The sequence below is a fragment of the Schistocerca serialis genome, unplaced genomic scaffold, assembly GCF_023864345.2.
Source record: "Schistocerca serialis cubense isolate TAMUIC-IGC-003099 unplaced genomic scaffold, iqSchSeri2.2 HiC_scaffold_607, whole genome shotgun sequence".
Taxonomy (NCBI): domain Eukaryota; kingdom Metazoa; phylum Arthropoda; class Insecta; order Orthoptera; family Acrididae; genus Schistocerca; species Schistocerca serialis.
In genome coordinates this window covers 17,501-25,000 of record NW_026048198.1, presented here as the reverse complement: position 1 = coordinate 25,000, position 7,500 = coordinate 17,501, and the positions used below count along the sequence as shown (strand labels likewise).

Here is a 7,500-nt window from a genome sequence, read left to right as displayed (position 1 = left end):
CCTAACCCACGTTGTGCCTTAACCTAACCCACGTTGTGCCTTAACCTAACCCATGTTGTGCCTTAACCTAACCCATGTTGTGCCTTAACCTAACCCATGTTGTGCCTTAACCTAACCCATGTTGTGCCTTAACCTAACCCATGTTGTGCCTTAACCTAACCCATGTTGTGCCTTAACCTAACCCATGTTGTGCCTTAACCTAACCCATGGTGTGCCTTAACCTAACCCATGTTGTGCCTTAACCTAACCCATGTTGTGCCTTAACCTAACCCACGTTGTGCCTTAACCTAACCCACGTTGTGCCTTAACCTAACCCACGTTGTGCCTTAACCTAACCCACGTTGTGCCTTAACCTAACCTACGTTGTGCCTTAACCTAACCCATGTTGTGCCTTAACCTAACCCATGTTGTGCCTTAACCTAACCCATGTTGTGCCTTAACCTAACCCATGTTGTGCCTTAACCTAACCCATGGTGTGCCTTAACCTAACCCATGGTGTGCCTTAACCTAACCCATGGTGTGCCTTAACCTAACCCATGTTGTGCCTTAACCTAACCCATGTTGTGCCTTAACCTAACCCATGTTGTGCCTTAACCTAACCCATGTTGTGCCTTAACCTAACCCATGTTGTGCCTTAACCTAACCCATGTTGTGCCTTAACCTAACCCATGTTGTGCCTTAACCTAACCCATGTTGTGCCTTAACCTAACCCATGTTGTGCCTTAACCTAACCCATGTTGTGCCTTAACCTAACCCATGTTGTGCCTTAACCTAACCCATGTTGTGCCTTAACCTAACCCATGTTGTGCCTTAACCTAACCCATGTTGTGCCTTAACCTAACCCATGTTGTGCCTTAACCTAACCCATGTTGTGCCTTAACCTAACCCATGTTGTGCCTTAACCTAACCCATGTTGTGCCTTAACCTAACCCATGTTGTGCCTTAACCTAACCCATGTTGTGCCTTAACCTAACCCATGTTGTGCCTTAACCTAACCCATGTTGTGCCTTAACCTAACCCATGTTGTGCCTTAACCTAACCCATGTTGTGCCTTAACCTAACCCATGTTGTGCCTTAACCTAACCCATGTTGTGCCTTAACCTAACCCATGTTGTGCCTTAACCTAACCCATGTTGTGCCTTAACCTAACCCATGTTGTGCCTTAACCTAACCCATGTTGTGCCTTAACCTAACCCATGTTGTGCCTTAACCTAACCCATGTTGTGCCTTAACCTAACCCATGTTGTGCCTTAACCTAACCCATGTTGTGCCTTAACCTAACCCATGTTGTGCCTTAACCTAACCCATGTTGTGCCTTAACGTAACCCATGTTGTGCCTTAACGTAACCCATGTTGTGCCTTAACCTAACCTATAATGTGCCTTAACCTAACCTAAAGTGCGCCGTAACCTAAACTATATTGCGCCTTAACCTGACGCACGTTGTCGCTGAACCTGCTCTGTAATTGTTATGCAACCCGTTAAAGTAGTGTAGTGTTGCCTAACCGCAACCCTCGCAATATAGTTCGCTACTCGCACTGCCCGGTCCCCTGTGTATCGCGTCATGTTAAACACCTTGCAGGTGTTGCTGACTTTCCACATGCTCCTGCTATACACTGTAGTGTGGATAGCAGCAGGACGTACATGCCCCCCCCCCTTCCCCCCTGCCTTCGCAAGCTGGTCGGTGAGAAGTTTGCATGTTCAATGCCCTTCGCATGCCGACGTACTCAGCCTACGTTGTGGTACGGCCTGTCACCTGTCCGCCGATGTACGCAAAACCCACAAACTGTACTGCACATTGCTCCGTATGTACTGAATGATACATCGTGGCCCATGTGACCGTATGACGACAGCGCCTAGCAACGGCGGACCATACAGTCCAAATATTGTGCACGCAGCTACGTGTCGTCTCCCTATAAGAGCTGGATTGCAGTGTGGTACGCCATACAGACGTGTGGGAGGAACGGACGCCCTGGATGGCGATCAGCATGAGCAGTCTGTTGATGTAGTGGAGCGTGTATTCGGACGTAGTCGTCTCTTCTCACACACCGTGATAGCATGTTGCACCGCGTTCCACATCTGCGACATGCTGCAGAGGCGGGCTGACAGTCGTTCGCGCAATGGACACCGCATACGTACGGGGTCTACCTTCCACGTGTTCTCTAGGCGTGCACATGTTGTTGCGTCTATGTGGGCAGACGTAGTGTGTTGTGACACCTGACACAGGCATGCAATACTCGTTGCAAATGGCGATGGACGTGTACGTTTGCTGGTGACGTTACGCAAATGAACAACCGGTAACCCGTTGTGGTGCGGTTGTTCTCGCTAGAGGTGAATCAGTGTTGGCGACGATCGGTCGAGCTATTAACCGGTTGTTTCAGGGATACCCACCATGCCCACGAACGTGAAAGGGGACCCACCATGCCCACGAACGTGAAAGGGGATCTGGGTGTGAGGCGATACGCGGCGGTGGCTGGGTGGGACCGTCCCCGGCCGGTGAGGGGGGGCCGCCCGGCGTGCTGGCAGCGCGGTGCGTGGGCGCACGCGCTACAGCCGGCTGGTGGGGGCGGCCGGTGGCAGGCGCGCCGGCCGACGGACGCGGCAGGCGGCGCAGCTGCGCGCCGGCGCCCCCTGCTCGCGGCGCCTTGCGGCCAAAGTAGGTCCTCGCGGGCCCGGTGCGAAGCGCGGTGGCCATCTGCAGTGTGCTGGTCCGATTGAGGACTTTGTGCGCTGAGGATGCGCCGCCGCCCGGCGCTCGGCGCCGCGACGCCGTCTGCTGCTCGGTCGCCCCAGCGGTTCTCGCAGGTGGTTTGTATCGCAGCTGTGCGGACGTGTTGGCGCGTGCGCTGTGCTGGGAGAGTTCGCTTCGGCACCCAAGTAGGGCTTTTGTCCTTCTGTGGCGCTGGCGTTGGAGCTGCCGGTCACCGTAGGTGGCGCGTGTTGTCTCCCGCCGGCAATGCCACGACAGCACGCTCCCGGGCCTCTGTCGGCAGCGGCAAGCTCAGTTGGGAGCACGGGTGGTCGCACCTAAAGCGTCTACTCGCCTAACTCCGGGCGATTGCGCCTCTCTCGAACCCGACCAAGTACTTAGGACGGCGCTGCGCGCCGCCGGGACCTGAGAGGGTTTCGAGGTGTGTTGTGCAGGGGAGCTCAGCCTCCTCCTGTTTGCAGAATAATTGAGCGGACGCTTGCGTGTTCGCGCGGGCCCCCGGGACACACTCCCGGGCGGCCGGCTGCTCAGCTCTAGTTGACGCAGCTCCCTGGTTGATCCTGCCAGTAGTCATATGCTTGTCTCAAAGATTAAGCCATGCATGTCTCAGTACAAGCCGCATTAAGGTGAAACCGCGAATGGCTCATTAAATCAGTTATGGTTCCTTAGATCGTACCCACGTTACTTGGATAACTGTGGTAATTCTAGAGCTAATACATGCAAACAGAGTCCCGACCAGAGATGGAAGGGACGCTTTTATTAGATCAAAACCAATCGGTCGGCTCGTCCGGTCCGTTTGCCTTGGTGACTCTGAATAACTTAGGGCTGATCGCACGGTCCTCGTACCGGCGACGCATCTTTCAAATGTCTGCCTTATCAACTGTCGATGGTAGGTTCTGCGCCTACCATGGTTGTAACGGGTAACGGGGAATCAGGGTTCGATTCCGAGAGGGAGCCTGAGAAACGGCTACCACATCCAAGGAAGGCAGCAGGCGCGCAAATTACCCACTCCCGGCACGGGGAGGTAGTGACGAAAAATAACGATACGGGACTCATCCGAGGCCCCGTAATCGGAATGAGTACACTTTAAATCCTTTAACGAGTATCTATTGGAGGGCAAGTCTGGTGCCAGCAGCCGCGGTAATTCCAGCTCCAATAGCGTATATTAAAGTTGTTGCGGTTAAAAAGCTCGTAGTTGGATTTGTGTCCCACGCTGTTGTTCACCGCCCGTCGGTGTTTAACTGGCATGTATCGTGGGACGTCCTGCCGGTGGGGCGAGCCGAAGGCGTGCGACCGCCTCGTGCGTGCTCGTGCGTCCCGAGGCGGACCCCGTTGAAATCCTACCAGGGTGCTCTTTATTGAGTGTCTCGGTGGGCGGCACGTTTACTTTGAACAAATTAGAGTGCTTAAAGCAGGCAAGCCCGCCTGAATACTGTGTGCATGGAATAATGGAATAGGACCTCGGTTCTATTTTGTTGGTTTTCGGAACCCGAGGTAATGATTAATAGGGACAGGCGGGGGGCATTCGTATTGCGACGTTAAGAGGTGAAATTCTTGGATCGTCGCAAGACGAACAGAAGCGAAAGCATTTGCCAAGTATGTTTTCATTAATCAAGAACGAAAGTTAGAGGTTCGAAGGCGATCAGATACCGCCCTAGTTCTAACCATAAACGATGCCAGCCAGCGATCCGCCGCAGTTCCTCCGATGACTCGGCCGGGCAGCCTCCGGGAAACCAAAGCTTTTGGGTTCCGGGGGAAGTATGGTTGCAAAGCTGAAACTTAAAGGAATTGACGGAAGGGCACCACCAGGAGTGGAGCCTGCGGCTTAATTTGACTCAACACGGGAAACCTCACCAGGCCCGGACACCGGAAGGATTGACAGATTGATAGCTCTTTCTTGATTCGGTGGGTGGTGGTGCATGGCCGTTCTTAGTTGGTGGAGCGATTTGTCTGGTTAATTCCGATAACGAACGAGACTCTAGCCTGCTAACTAGTCGCGTGACATCCTTCGTGCTGTCAGCGATTACTTTTCTTCTTAGAGGGACAGGCGGCTTCTAGCCGCACGAGATTGAGCAATAACAGGTCTGTGATGCCCTTAGATGTTCTGGGCCGCACGCGCGCTACACTGAAGGAATCAGCGTGTCTTCCTAGGCCGAAAGGTCGGGGTAACCCGCTGAACCTCCTTCGTGCTAGGGATTGGGGCTTGCAATTGTTCCCCATGAACGAGGAATTCCCAGTAAGCGCGAGTCATAAGCTCGCGTTGATTACGTCCCTGCCCTTTGTACACACCGCCCGTCGCTACTACCGATTGAATGATTTAGTGAGGTCTTCGGACTGGTACGCGGCATTGACTCTGTCGTTGCCGATGCTACCGGAAAGATGACCAAACTTGATCATTTAGAGGAAGTAAAAGTCGTAACAAGGTTTCCGTAGGTGAACCTGCGGAAGGATCATTACCGACTAGACTGCATGTCTTTCGATGTGCGTGTCGTGTCGCGCAACACGCTACCTGTACGGCTCGCAGTAGCTGTGCGCCGCGTGCGGAACCACGCGTTCGTCTCAAAACTAACGGCAATGTTGTGTGGTACGAGCGCTGAAGCGCTGGAGCGGCTGGCCTGCGGCACCTGGCGCCTGGCGCCGGTTTTGAATGACTTTCGCCCGAGTGCCTGTCCGCTCCGGTGTGGAGCCGTACGACGCCCATCGGCCGTGAGGCCGTTGGACACTGAACGCTGGAACAGGGGCCGCCACACGCCTCAGTCCCGCCTATGCAACTGTCTTGAAAGAGATAGTGGAAACTACGAAAAGATCACCCAGGACGGTGGATCACTCGGCTCGTGGGTCGATGAAGAACGCAGCAAATTGCGCGCGTCGACATGTGAACTGCAGGACACATGAACATCGACGTTTCGAACGCACATTGCGGTCCATGGATTCCGTTCCCGGGCCACGTCTGGCTGAGGGTCGGCTACGTATACTGAAGCGCGCGGCGTTTGCCCCGCTTCGCAGACCTGGGAGTGTCGTGGCCGCCTGTGGGGCCGGCCGCGTCTCCTTAAACGTGCGATGCGCGCCCGTCGCCTGGCGGTTCGCATACCGGTACTTACTCGGTAGCGTGCACAGCCGGCTGGCGGTGTGGCGTGCGACACCTCGTACAACGACCTCAGAGCAGGCGAGACTACCCGCTGAATTTAAGCATATTACTAAGCGGAGGAAAAGAAACTAACAAGGATTCCCCCAGTAGCGGCGAGCGAACAGGGAAGAGTCCAGCACCGAACCCCGCAGGCTGCCGCCTGTCGTGGCATGTGGTGTTTGGGAGGGTCCACTACCCCGACGCCTCGCGCCGAGCCCAAGTCCAACTTGAATGAGGCCACGGCCCGTAGAGGGTGCCAGGCCCGTAGCGGCCGGTGCGAGCGTCGGCGGGACCTCTCCTTCGAGTCGGGTTGCTTGAGAGTGCAGCTCCAAGTGGGTGGTAAACTCCATCTGAGACTAAATATGACCACGAGACCGATAGCGAACAAGTACCGTGAGGGAAAGTTGAAAAGAACTTTGAAGAGAGAGTTCAAAAGTACGTGAAACCGTTCTGGGGTAAACGTGAGAAGTCCGAAAGGTCGAACGGGTGAGATTCACGCCCATCCGGCCACTGGCCTCCGCCCTCGGCAGATGGGGCCGGCCGCCCGCGCGGAGCAATCCGCGGCGGGGTCGTGTCCGGTTGCCTTTCCACTCGCCGCGGGGTGGGGCCGTTCCGGTGTGCGGTGGGCCGCACTTCTCCCCTAGTAGGACGTCGCGACCCGCTGGGTGCCGGCCTACGGCCCGGGTGCGCAGCCTGTCCTTCCGCGGGCCTCGGTTCGCGTCTGTTGGGCAGAGCCCCGGTGTCCTGGCTGGCTGCCCGGCGGTATATCTGGAGGAGTCGATTCGCCCCTTTGGGCGCTCGGGCTCCCGGCAAGCGCGCGCGGTTCTTCCCGGATGACGGTGACGGACCTACCTGGCCCGGCCCCGGACCCGCGCCGCTGTTGGCTCGGGATGCTCTCGGGCGGAATAATCGCTCCCGTCAGCGGCGCTTCAGCTTTGGACAATTTCACGACCCGTCTTGAAACACGGACCAAGGAGGTCTAACATGTGCGCGAGTCATTGGGCTGTACGAAACCTAAAGGCGTAATGAAAGTGAAGGTCTCGCCTTGCGCGGGCCGAGGGAGGATGGGGGCTTCCCCGCCCTTCACGGGGCGGCGGCCTCCGCACTCCGGGGCGTCTCGTCCTCATTGCGAGGTGAGGCGCACCTAGAGCGTACACGTTGGGACCCGAAGATGGTGAACTATGCCTGGCCAGGACGAAGTCAGGGGAAACCCTGATGGAGGTCCGTAGCGATTCTGACGTGCAAATCGATCGTCGGAGCTGGGTATAGGGGCGAAAGACTAATCGAACCATCTAGTAGCTGGTTCCCTCCGAAGTTTCCCTCAGGATAGCTGGTGCTCGTACGAGTCTCATCCGGTAAAGCGAATGATTAGAGGCCTTGGGGCCGAAACGACCTCAACCTATTCTCAAACTTTAAATGGGTGAGATCTCCGGCTTGCTTGATATGCTGAAGCCGCGAGCAACGACTCGGATCGGAGTGCCAAGTGGGCCACTTTTGGTAAGCAGAACTGGCGCTGTGGGATGAACCAAACGCCGAGTTAAGGCGCCCGAATCGACGCTCATGGAAACCATGAAAGGCGTTGGTTGCTTAAGGACAGCAGGACGGTGGCCATGGAAGTCGGAATCCGCTAAGGAGTGTGTAACAACTCACCTGCCGAAGCAACTA

General features: G+C 55.8%; 3 non-coding genes across 3 annotated transcripts in view; all 3 read left to right on the top strand.

Moving 5' to 3' along the window:
- Positions 1-3,255: 3,255 nt before the first annotated feature.
- LOC126448362 (small subunit ribosomal RNA) lies at positions 3,256-5,164 on the top strand. The gene has a single exon (XR_007584133.1). It is a non-coding gene; the product is annotated as a small subunit ribosomal RNA (ribosomal RNA).
- Positions 5,165-5,515: 351 nt separating this feature from the next.
- LOC126448369 (5.8S ribosomal RNA) lies at positions 5,516-5,672 on the top strand. Its single transcript, XR_007584140.1, has one exon. It is a non-coding gene; the product is annotated as a 5.8S ribosomal RNA (ribosomal RNA).
- Positions 5,673-5,860: 188 nt separating this feature from the next.
- LOC126448366 (large subunit ribosomal RNA) overlaps positions 5,861-7,500 on the top strand; it is a 4,231-nt gene continuing 2,591 nt past the window's right edge. The window contains exon 1 of the ribosomal RNA XR_007584137.1: positions 5,861-7,500. This exon is cut by the window's right edge and continues 2,591 nt beyond it. This is a non-coding gene — a ribosomal RNA (large subunit ribosomal RNA).